Source organism: Vidua chalybeata, chromosome 8, assembly GCF_026979565.1.
Source record: "Vidua chalybeata isolate OUT-0048 chromosome 8, bVidCha1 merged haplotype, whole genome shotgun sequence".
Classification (NCBI taxonomy): Eukaryota; Metazoa; Chordata; class Aves; order Passeriformes; family Viduidae; genus Vidua; species Vidua chalybeata.
In genome coordinates, this window is record NC_071537.1 from 21,945,755 (window position 1) to 21,958,113 (window position 12,359).

The following is a 12,359-nucleotide window of genomic DNA, read 5'->3' on the forward strand; positions in this document are numbered from 1 at the left end:
TTTTTTCTTTCTCCCCCCCCACCTTTATTTTCTATCGTTTCGAACAAGACTAAGATTTTAATTAGCAGAAGCAGAGTTGCTGATTTGTGTCTGGGTTGTGTTTCTGTGTGTAACACAATTCAGTTACATGTCTGTCCATCCGCTGCGTCAAATTTATTTCCTTTGATAGTACTTACATTTCACTGTCTACCCCAAGGTTTTTATTAAGATATACATGACAATACATTTTTGTAGATGGTGCATCTTCTTCCTTTTTATTTTCTTTTCCTCACAAGAATGATAGTACTTCGTATAAGAAGATAAGAAATGTGATGGGTTATCAGAAATACACCACCACGATTTCGTACATTTGGAGAGAGGCTTTTTTTTTTTTTTTTTTTTTTTTTTTAATGCGGGACTGCATGTGCTCAGCTAATAATTGATGCATCTGCCCAGGTATCCAGCAGATGTGTGGGGTACTTATTCCAGAATGTTGTTAAAGTAAATAGTTGTAAAGCTTGCCAACATGAAGTAAGATTTCCAAACCTCTCCCCTGTTCGCATAGTACCTGAAAATATTTACCCTTATGATTGTAATTACTTTCCTAACACATAGAAGCAATATATATTTTACTCTGCATGAGATGTAGGTAATCGTTTTATAAGCGGTGATAATTTCAGAGCCATCTTCAAAATAATAGTCACGTTTAAGCGAACGTGAATTTTAGTAGTCTGTGGCGTTTTTACTAAACGAGCAGAAAATCACTTTTGTTTGCTTGTTTGGCTGGTTGCTTACTGCTTTCGGAAACATACCTTCACCTAGAATGTTTTCAAATGCGTTTGTCTCATTTTGTTCCTTTTGTTACACCGAGATAAGGAAGAGATTAATGCACCTAATAATTAAAAAAACTCCACCCCAACCTTTCTCTTTTTAGCCCTTTGACAGATTTCCCTCTTGACATTGTTTCATGTGTGAGTGTGAAAATTTTTACTCCCGTGTCGAAACCCGTTTGCCAACAGCTATTTTCCAAATCTACCCTCTTTTATGTTTAAGGTGTTTCTTATGCAAACAGCTGTTATTTAAAATATGCCTTAAGGTAACTTTCTAGAGGGAGAGGGAGAGAGCAAGTCAAATAATTGCAATGACACGAGCAAGGCTGGGTATGTTTCCTGTTAAGAGCATGGAGATTTTTAGTGTCATTTAATGTTTTTTAATGTATTACGATTAAAATGATCGAGCCTAAAGCGAGTGAACACATTTCCTAATTCGTACATAAGTAACTTGAATTGGTATTTGGCGTCTAGATTCCAAGAGTGGGAAAAAAAAAAAAAAAAGTCTTGTAGCTTTTGTAACACCTTGGTCTGATCACTCCATCTCAGCAATCATAAAGGCATCTTTGTGTTTATCTTCTGCGAAAGCCTGGAGGCTACGGGAGAGAATTGTACCAACTAAGCACATATTTGGTTACAATAATCCCTCAGAAATTAACCATGGCACACAATGGAGGCGATCTCCAGCTTTGTCACTCGGATCCCAAATGTGGAGTGTTTATTGACAACTTTGTTATGGAAACTGTGCAGATCAACCAGATGCGTCTTCAACAGGGAGGTACAGTGCAGGAACAGCGTCCTTTCAGATATGAGGAAGAGTTTTGAGGGTATGGCTGAAAAAGGCACTGGAACCCAAATAATTAACCTTATCTAAACACCCTAATGACAAATGAACAATGATCCTCGACTCAATTACAAAACAGCTATGTTTGGCAGGAGCAGGAAGAAGCATGTAATATATCTTCGCTATTTTCTTGAAACAGTCTAGGTTCATGATCCCAAAAGGTTAAAATAATCTTAATTTTTAATAACTATTGGCTTGTTTTCAGTTATCCCTAATGGTGCATTTAGGTGTCCTCTAATCTCCACTGCTTTCATTTTTAGCTTTTTACACCCTAAAATTAATTCCACCTAAAGTACATTTTTCATTTTGTACTGTACTAGCGACGTGCAAATAATTTACATCAGCGTTCATCAGGACTGTCCTGAAGTGATGGATCATTTTGTTGAGTTGCAGTAAAAGTGCAGAATGATCTATAATGATGTAATATATACATTAAAAGGGTGTCTGGATGATCAGAGTTTTGCTAAAAATGTAAAAGGGCTTTTTGATTGATAACAGGGTTGCTGTTTTTCTGCAAAGGCTGTCACAGGCTGACACAATGCTTGAGTTATTAGGGCAGAGAAGGGCAACCATAAATTTCCAACGTCAGGCAAAAACTCTCTTTATTGTCTATATGATGGATGGGCCTCCGTACTAGACACCAAATACTTCGTATCACCCTTAAATGGGAACACATTTTTCGTGGCCATAATTCATGTTTTTTAAATAGAAAGTTTGAAATGCCTGCCTATATTTCACAATCCTGACATATTTATGAATCACTCCCTGCATGCAAATATAATTATTTAAAGCACTGAGGTGACATATGGGTTAGAAATGTACCAAATGCTGTTAGCGGAGTGATTTTTTTTAATTCCCTAAATTGAACACCATAGAAAACTCTGCCTGTCTGTTCAGATCAATAAAGTCGAAGGTGAAGTTTTACTGATTTTGTCAGTGCCACATACAGATATTCGGTTTTGATTAGGTGAAGCTGACAAAAAGGGAGTCTTTTTGCAATTACCATTAGGTTAATGAAAGAAACACTCATCTTTCTCCTGGCACCCCCACGCAGGCACACGCGTTTTCCCCCCTTTCTTTTCGGGCGATGAAGTAGCCGGAGGTAGATTTGACAGGCTTTTTTTATTTTTTTTTTTTTCTTTTTTTCCCTGGATTTATTTTCCGTCCAGCTGCGCTGGTCTCGGAGGGAGTGCCGGTGTGCCGGCGGGAGAGGGGGCTGATGAGAGCGGGCTCGGCCGCTCCGCGCTCGGGCAGGGCGGCCGGGCGCTCTGCGGCCCCGCCTGTCTCTCGCCGCTCGCCCGGCTCTCCGCGCAGCGCGGGGCGGGCGGCCGAGCTGCCCCTGCCGGGCACCGCGGGGCTACCTGCCCGCCCCGCCGGCGGGCTCGGGGCGAGCACACCGGCAGCGCAGAGCAGGCGGCCGCTCCGCCGCTGGTTTGCTTGAGTTGATTACGGGGAAAGTCATTCCACCCCCTCGGCGGGGAGGCCCGAGCAGCAACGCCTGCGGGAGGGCACGGCGGGGCCGCTGCCACCGCCCAGAACCGCGGGGCTGCCCCGCGGCCGCCGCCACTTCCGCCGGGGCGGGCGGAGCCGCCCGTGTCCGCTCCGCCCGCCGGCTGCGCCCGCCCCCCGCCGCGGGCAGAGCGGGGCCGGGGCCGGCGGGACGTGCCCGGCGGTCCGCAGGAGCTGCGGGGAGAACGGGCGCTGCGCGGGGGCACTCGCGGGTGCTCCCGCGCCTCTTCGCGGCGCCCCACCGCAGCCTTTGGCCGGGCTCCTCCTTTCTCGGGCGGCTGTGCCCGCAGACCGGGAGCTGCTTACTCAGCCTGAGGGTCTGACCCGTAACGTACAGCTTTGTATCTAATTAATTGAAACGCAGGTTATTTTCAGTAGAGCTCGAGGGATGTGAGAATCAAAACCACCGAGGACCTTGAATATTTTTTTCCCATGGACTTGTGTGTAAATGTGTACAATATTTGCACCCGTCCAAACTTACTATAGCAGGCTGACTCTTTGCCCATAAAATGTTAAATCAACCATGACCAGACTCATTTTCCCATGTCAGCCAAGAGGACTCTGTAAATCAACACATTAGGGCTTCGCTGGGTAGGAGCTGCGTGTGCTTCATGCGAAATGGCCCTGACAGTCGCTCTCGTGGTGCTGGGGTTGTCAGCCTGTGGCTGACTGCAGCATTGTCAGGTGGCAGCAGGAAACCTTGCAGGTAGAGTGCAAAATCATTGGCGACACAATGTGCAAGAGGCTGACAACTGGCACAACAGAAGGAAATTATATGGGTTGCTTTACCTTTTGATGTGATTGTGTTTTTTAAGACTCAAAGATGTTTTGCAAAGCCTGTTGCACCAGCCTGGACCGCTTAGAAGAGCCTGTCTCCCCTGAAGCCCTGCTTGGTTGGATATGAGCAGAGATGTTCTGCCGGCATTTCCTACCATCCCAAGATGGAACCCACTTAGAAGCCATTACAGAAAATCTCATCTCAAGGTTAGGAAGGAGTGTGTGATAGCTGTACCTGGAAGCTAATGAACACAGTGGATAAATGCAGCTAAAAAAATAGCACTGGCCATATGTAGCTGTGCCTAAACAACTAAGAAAACTCCATTCTTTGTTCAAGAAAAAGAATGAATCCCCCCAACTCTAAACAATATGTGTTCTCTAAAAAGCCTCAGCCAGCCAGTCCTTATCTAAACCACTATCTCTGGGTAAGGGTTCAGATACTGGAAAGCCTATTGCTGGGTGCTAGTAGGTTGAAAGGAACAGGAGACATAATACAGCATATAACAAAATAATATCACTTCTTACTACCACACAACAAATATCAGTAATTACACACATTGAATCAGATTAGATTCAGATATCGAGGTAAAGCTTTGTGCTATATTTCTTGAAAGGGGCCTCAGCTCAGAGAAATCATTATCCAGTGCTCCTTGCTGGATTGCCTCCCACTCAGAGGAGTGACCCAGCTATGACCCAGACTCAGAACACTTGTGTATAAATTTAATTTTCAACATTACATCATTTCAACTGAAGTCTTACCTCTTTGCTCATTGTTGTGCTATGTGGCCTACCTGGAGGTAAAGAAAAGATAGTAAGAAAATGTGCCAAATATTATAAAATATAAGTTCAGCTTAAAAGTGCGTACACAGCCACTTCTGTGCTGTTGTCAGATGAGATGAAATGACTGAGCCACCAGTAAGGTGGGAGGGAAAAAACCTACATGATTAAGTTTAAAATCTTACAAGATGACAAAATGAACATTTGAAGGTTACTTATGAAGGGATAATACAAACTGTACTTGCAAAGTTCTCCATGTTTAAAAGAAAAGGCATTAGCCAAACAAGTGCCTGTAGCAACATTTCTTCTTGATCACTACTCTCAACATCTGAACGATGAAAACCTGTTCTTCTAAATTTAATGTACTTTCTAAGGGGAGTTTTGCATGTTTGCTGAGAATGATTAAGGACACATGCTGTTTCATCTAATTGTAATTTTTTTTTTTGTTAAATAAGCAAAGTGTTCCGCTTTATGTAATTTCTTTCCCACAAAAAAAACCCACCCCAAACAGATATCTTTCTTCTTTTTCTACATCATTCACAGAAAGTTCATATAAGAATATGACAAAGGATGACAAAGTAGGCAGTAGCATGAGAGTGTGAAGAGGTTTTTCCCTGACCAGTTTCATTCAGGTAGTCCCAGCTCTGATAAATGTATTACATTTAGTGTTATGAGTAGAGATTAAAGACTCAAGTCCTTACAGTAAATTCGGTTCAAGTAAACTTCTTAAACTGTGGCTATTGAAGAACAGAGACTAGACAGAGTTAGCGACACTTAAGTTTCAATTTCCAGGTCTACCATTAACAGTGTTCAACTACATTTTGCGGCTCTATATGTGTGAAACAGAGTCCTGGTATTTAGTTTTCCATTACAAGGAGTTGTAATCAGGATAAGACAGTAAATGCTTTAGTCCATTACCATGGCAGAAAAATACAAGAACATAATCTCACACTGCCTGTAGAAAAGCTCCGACATTATGCGGTGTGACTTTTTGTATAATAGCATAGTCAAATCAAGAGGATCATCTCATTCCTGTTTGAATGCCATCATTTCTTGTCAGAATTAAATATGCTGGTGCTGCTGCAAGTTTGGTGTTTTGCGTTAGTCATTGGAAACAAACATGCATCATCAAGGTTTCTTATTCCTCCACTAATTTTCAAATTCATGAAATGATGTAATACGACTTAGGCATGTAATGATGACGTTTGGTTCTTTGAATTAGTAGTTGCTACCTATTTCTTTAATATCTGAAGTTATTGTTCTTATTGTTTACTTTATATTTATACAATATGATGTTTTTACCTGTGACCTTGAAATCATGAATAATTATGCTAGTAGGACAAAGGTACAAATGCTATTATTCTATTGCACTGGTAGTCTTGTTTGAATGTCATTAATATACAAGGGGAAAATCAATTAGCAAAACACCATTTTTGAAATGTAATTTATTAACACTGTAAGAGTATTCTTTGGTTGAATAGCTCTAAGACAGTGATAATATAATGGCATTGTGGCTGCTTCAGTTAGGGCTTGCACCTTCTCTTCATGGACTGAGAGATGAAATTTTCTCATTTACTTGTGTATGAAAACAATTGCACAGTAGGAAGCAGCTGTTTTGGTTCAGTAAGCACCCATTGTCTCATTCCCACATTCCCACATGATCTGAATAGGAACCTCCCAAATTTAAGTGCGATGCCTTCATATTTATTATGGATATTTAATATATTTAATATATTAAATATCAAAGTATGTTAATTAGAAGGAGTAATGATTGAACTGAAATGATAATATTTAAAAAAAACAGTAAACATTACAACCCATTTGAAAAAGATGCTTCACTTTCTCTGGACTGTTGGTATCCATTTGTATCTGTTGTTGTTAATAAGTAATATTCATAAACCAAAGGGAAAAAAATAAGAATCTGGATGCCTTTTTTGTTACTCATCAAGAAAACTATGTAAAGTAGATAGGATTTTTTGAAAGGGTATATTTCTAATTATGGCACTCATATAAACATCTGTGGAGCTGTAATAGGCTCTTTATCATGAAGGTAAAAGCTGTTCTTGGGCAGAACTCTCTCCTTTAAATATGGCTTTTAAAATCATTTGTACCATAAAGAAAACTGGAACTCAGTTGTGGATCTGGAGGTAAGTTGATCTTGATTTTTTTGGCCAGCATTTGAAATTTCTGTGACTAGGATGGCATGAAAATCTCTGTTATGTGCAGTAGCAAAGGACAAGATTAGTTCAGCTGAGTTCTGGGTGAGCAACCAGGTGTAATGCAGAGAAAAGTTGAAAGGAAATACGGTTCTTTCCTGTGGCAGTCTGTAGTTCTATTTATATATTTATTATGGAGTAATGAAAGCAGTAACATTTTTACAGTGAACAGTAAATAATCATGGGATGCCAAAATACCCAATCCAGGGTAGGGTATATTTATGTTTGTAGTATATAAACACACAAAAAAAGTGCTACCTCATGGAGGAGTGTTGGGCTAAAGATGGTTTGGTATTTTTTACACAATCTTGGCTGCATCTCTCTAGATAGATCAAATGTTTATCAGTGGTGCCCTTATATCTTCCCAGAAGGCCTGTGTATGCTTGCTTGTGGAATATTATTAAGTACTCCAGGAAAAAAAAAAAGATCTTTAACAGCTACAGATTTCTCCAGTTATCTGTCCTCAGTGTGGGCACTAGAATATCAAAAGATCTGTTGCACTGGGGATTTCCTAAGACTTTGAAAGGCAGGGTGAATTTCATCCTTAGAAATTTAAGAACTGAAACAGACTCCTGGAGTACAGAAAAATTAATTTAGCAGTTATAAAGACATCAAATTGATGACACCAGAGAATGAAGTGCAGAATGTCCTCCTCTGCCTTGCCAGAATAATTAAAGAACAGTTCATTCATATCCTCTCTGTTGTTTCTGCAAAAATATCAGTCGTATGATGGGACTTCTGTGATGGAGATACCTACTAATTCTCTTCACAGATTATTTAACAGCTGGAGAGTGGCAACATCTTTCATACAGACTTTTAGACAGTAGCCAGTGGTTACTGGCTCCATGTTTTACCTTCCAAATGTAAAGTTATTGGAATTTTTTACTTCTGCTCATATACTATGGATGACTTTCATTCTTTGCCCTTTTCCTGCTAAGGATTTTTGCTTCACCTTTAAGTGACAAGTTCAGATATGAAGTTCTTGATTTTTATCAGTTTAGGTCAGTTGTGAGTACAGTTTTGGAATAAAAATGCTTAGTCTTCTGCCTTTCTATTCCATATAAAATAAAATTGCCTAAAGATATCCACTGTAATCTAATCTATGATATTCTGATATGTATGCTATCAACTTGAACATTTTTAAATCTTAAGTGAATATATAATATCACTGTTTAATACAAATAGATCTGAATTATCATAAATATATTTAATGCATAATGCATGTCAGTCAGGTATTATTGTCAGTAATGGGTGAGGAACAACACTAGGATAATTTATAAAAGTAGAGAAAATAATTTCTCAGTAGTTTGTGTTTTTCAGAGAGGTGGTTTCTAATAACAACATTTTGGTCATAATACATTTCTAGCATAACTTAAATGACTTGTGCAAATTACTGAACTAACCTGAGTGCTTTTATTATACCCGCAACACTGCAAGTGTCTTGCATTATAAAAATGTGTATAAAACCTGTTCAGCTCTTTTGCTTGCTTCAAGTCAAACAGTGAAACAAATTTTTCTTGCTTACAAAGTGAAAAAGTCCTCCCCTTACCCCTGTGTGTGAATTGTGAGGTGCCAATGAGTTGGAGAGGAACCTTAATGATAACTCTGCTTTCCCTAATAGTGGGGAATCCTTAGATGATAGAGATTTATGGAGAAAACAAGTATCTCAAGTGAAGGAGGGAACGTAGCTCAGGCACACTATGGGCTGCAGTGCTGCTGAACCCAGCGTGACTGCTCCGGGGGAGGGTGAGCTGTCCCTGCTGGGAGCTGATAAAAAGCTTTCCCTCAGCTTTCCATGACTCTGAGGTGTGCCAAGCCTATCAGAGGCTGTACCTACCCTGTCAGGGTAAGGTGCTCTCAGGCTTTGCTTTCGTACACTGTTCACTTTTATGCTTCCCCCTAGAACAAATAATTTCCTTCCTGCTAACAGAAAGTTTGAGGCTGGCTTAGCAGGCAGTTCACTTCATTGGGTATTGCACTGGGATCATATAGACTCCTGCTGGGCTTCATTTTCTCTATTCATGTGAGGTACACCAATATCCAGAAGGCCTTGGACATTCTTGTGTCCCTTTAGTGCCATCAGACATGCACTACACATTTTATGTCTCATACCAAATTGGAGAAGTCTGTCTGAAAGTAATGTGGCCTTTAATTTTTTAGCCTTCTGACTTTTAACTAATGACTAAACAAAACTGTGATGTTGTAGGGACACACAGGTATGAAATGTGACCTGAGAAGATCTGGCTTGCTGGAAGTAGCCCACACCAGTGCTGAGGAAAATTTTCTCGGTAGCATACAAGAAGAGGGGACTTGGTGGCACCTTGGCATGGCTGCTTCTGATCATGGAGATAAATATCTTGAAGTATCCTGAAAGCTACCTACTGAAAAGTTAAGGATGTAAGTAGTGCCCTTGTATCTTCCCAGAAGGCCTATGTGTGCTTGCTTGTGGAAGATCAGGGGGAGAAAAAAAGATCCTTAAGAGCTACAGATTTCTCCAGGTATCTCCTCAGTGTGGGCACTAGAATATCAAAAGATCTGTTGCACTGGGGTGGATGAGAGGCTCCATAGCCTCAGGAACCTCTAGCTGATACAGACTGTGCAGGGGTAAAAAAATGGTGTTCCAGACTTTCCTTTATGGCAGGCTGATTTCCCCTCTTCAATGAGCTGGGGCTGCCAGACACCACAGCATTATGGCTGTCCTCTAGGTGTCCTCTAAGAGGGTTTTGACATGCTGTCACCAACTGATACATTGGGTCAGATTGCTTTTACAGAGCACACCTGAGAGCTCGTGTTAGACATGAAGCATTGGTTAAGTGATTACAAGATATGCACGGTACTAGAATGGCCCATGGCTGGAGGTGGTAAGGAGCAGTTTGGAAATCAGCCCATTCCACATAAACAGGACTTGGAGCTGAGGCTTTCTTCTCTTACAAGGTAGAAATACAAGGCCATTATAGACTTACTCTTCAGTATTTGGCTCAGAATGTCAATGACTATCTTAGTGACTCTTAATAAAATGCCAGTTTGGGCATAGAAAAAAATGAAGTGCCAGAATAAAGGTTGCCTCTACACTCTGGGTTCTGTTGTTTAGTTCATGGATATGATGACAGTCTTGAGATGTTAATGAAAATTAAATTATATCACCCCTGTATCATCCCTGCCCCATTTGATACAAAATCTGCAAGACAGAATGCCAAGAGATCATGATTTGTCACTGACCCCTTTGAGAGGTATGGTAGCAGCACAATATAGCAAAGTAGCCTATTTTTTTTTTCACCCACACAGAACATACAGAAGTCTGATAAAAAATGAGAAACCTGTAGCTGTTTCCATACCAAGTTAGAAGACTAAAAGCAATGAAGGATTATAAGTTAAGGTATTAATAAGAAAGCACTTTTTAACGAGTAAATTATGAGTACTAGATATTAGTACTAAAAGTATACAGAAAAATGATGCAGTTATGCTTGCTAAATAAGGGTCACATTTAGGATGTGCACCTGCAAGCACACTGGTTTGCCATTTTGTAATCAGTGATAATTATAGTACCTGAGCAACAGGGTAAACAGGAGGAACTTTATTTTGCACATCATAGCATTGAAATAAAATTATTTTCTAGTGGCATTAGACTGGCAAATTTGATAGAATCAATATGATGTGAAACTATAAGGTTATGTTAATTGGATTCATCAATTTTTGTTGTTAAAACAAGCATAAAGTAGCCTGGACTTACTTTAAGGGAGACAGTTGAAAAAAACTCTCCAAATGGTACAAAGTGGAAGTTCTGTTCAGTGTGAGATGCTTAGCCTGGCTTGGGGAGTGGGGAGAGTTTAGTATGGGCTGTATTTCTAGGCCACTCTTTTTGCTTTGATCTGAGAATCACATCTTGTGGAACTTGTGTAGAAATCTCTTGATCATACATACTCATCTCTCTCCAAGAATTTGTAAAGCAATGGTTTGTTTCACAAGAAAAGACAGAAGTCCTGTTAGAGCCCAAACTTTTGTCCATTGATTTTGCTTTTTAATTTTATACTTTCCATTCTACAAGAGGAAAAATACTTTTCATTTTTAATTACACACGGAGAAGTGATTATCATTTGTGGGTTTTATCCCCACTCTTGAGTGGCATTAGCAAGACAGCAAACCTTTCAAGCTATCCTCAGTGTAACTAACTGTAAAATTGGGATATTAATGCTTAATTGAGATGGGTATAGTAGGGCTTAATTGATTAATATATGTAAAATGTCATGAAATTTACAGGTGAATGACATTTTAGAAGTGCTAGGTAGGACTTTCTTTATATTTTAACATAACCAGTATAAATAGCAGCAGGAACTGATCATTATGAAAAATTTTTACAAACATATTTACTTATCTTTCCACTGAAAGACAAATTAATATACTGTACAGTGAATACAATTTGAAGTGGTAAATGTAGAAGAGAATTAACATGCATTTCTATTCACTAGAAGGAGAATATGAATGCTAATAAATTTACTAGTAGATAACAATTTGAAAATGTTATTTTCAATATGTCAGTTTATGGGCCAGTATGATGAAATATATATATATTCATTATATATAAATGGTCATTAAGCTTAAAATAGAATCTCTAAAGTCAGTGGACTTGTCAAGTCTTCTTCTTTGCTTACTTGCCTGTTTAGTTGATGAAGGCTTTGGTCTTAGCTTTTCTGCTTTAACAGAACAATTTTAAATGTTAATGTAAAGCAGATACCCTCAAACTTTCCAGGTAACAAAAGATTTTCAGACCTTAAAATTAGAACTTTTTTCTGTTTGTGACAGCGTGGACAGTTCTGTAGCTTCAGTAACATTTGTATTTTTTCATAATGAAAAATTAACTGTAGGGAAGAACTGTATTTAGCATCTTGCCATGCTTTTATAAGAATTAAAATCTGGAATAAGGAGAAATACTCATCATGCTGCTGCCCCTTTGAGAATATTTCACCAGATTTTGTTTTTCCACATTGTGATGAGCTTAATGTTTTTTTTTTTTTTTTTCAATTAATTTTCTTTTAAGTCAGACTTGTACTTACTGTAAGATCAAAAAAAGAGGAGAAAAGTATCCAAGTTAGCTGTTAGGTCCAAGGTGGTTGGGATTTTCCACAGGAAGCTCCACATGCTGTATCCAGGCTGCTGTTTCTGAAGCGTGTGTCAGGCTGCATTTTGAGGTTAAAAGGCTTCAGTACCACGTCTGGGATGCCAGGTGAGACCTTTCCTGACTGTGTATCACTTCCTCACGAAAAGAAAAAGAAGTTTTAATTGCTAAAAATCTTAGTGAAATATCAATAAATATTTTAATAGAAGGTTAATGAATTGACATAAGGTTAAACAAGCCAATGGACACTGCTGATAACCATACATGACTACTACTGCATCCCCTCGTCTTCGACACATGGTTCTTAGACTGTA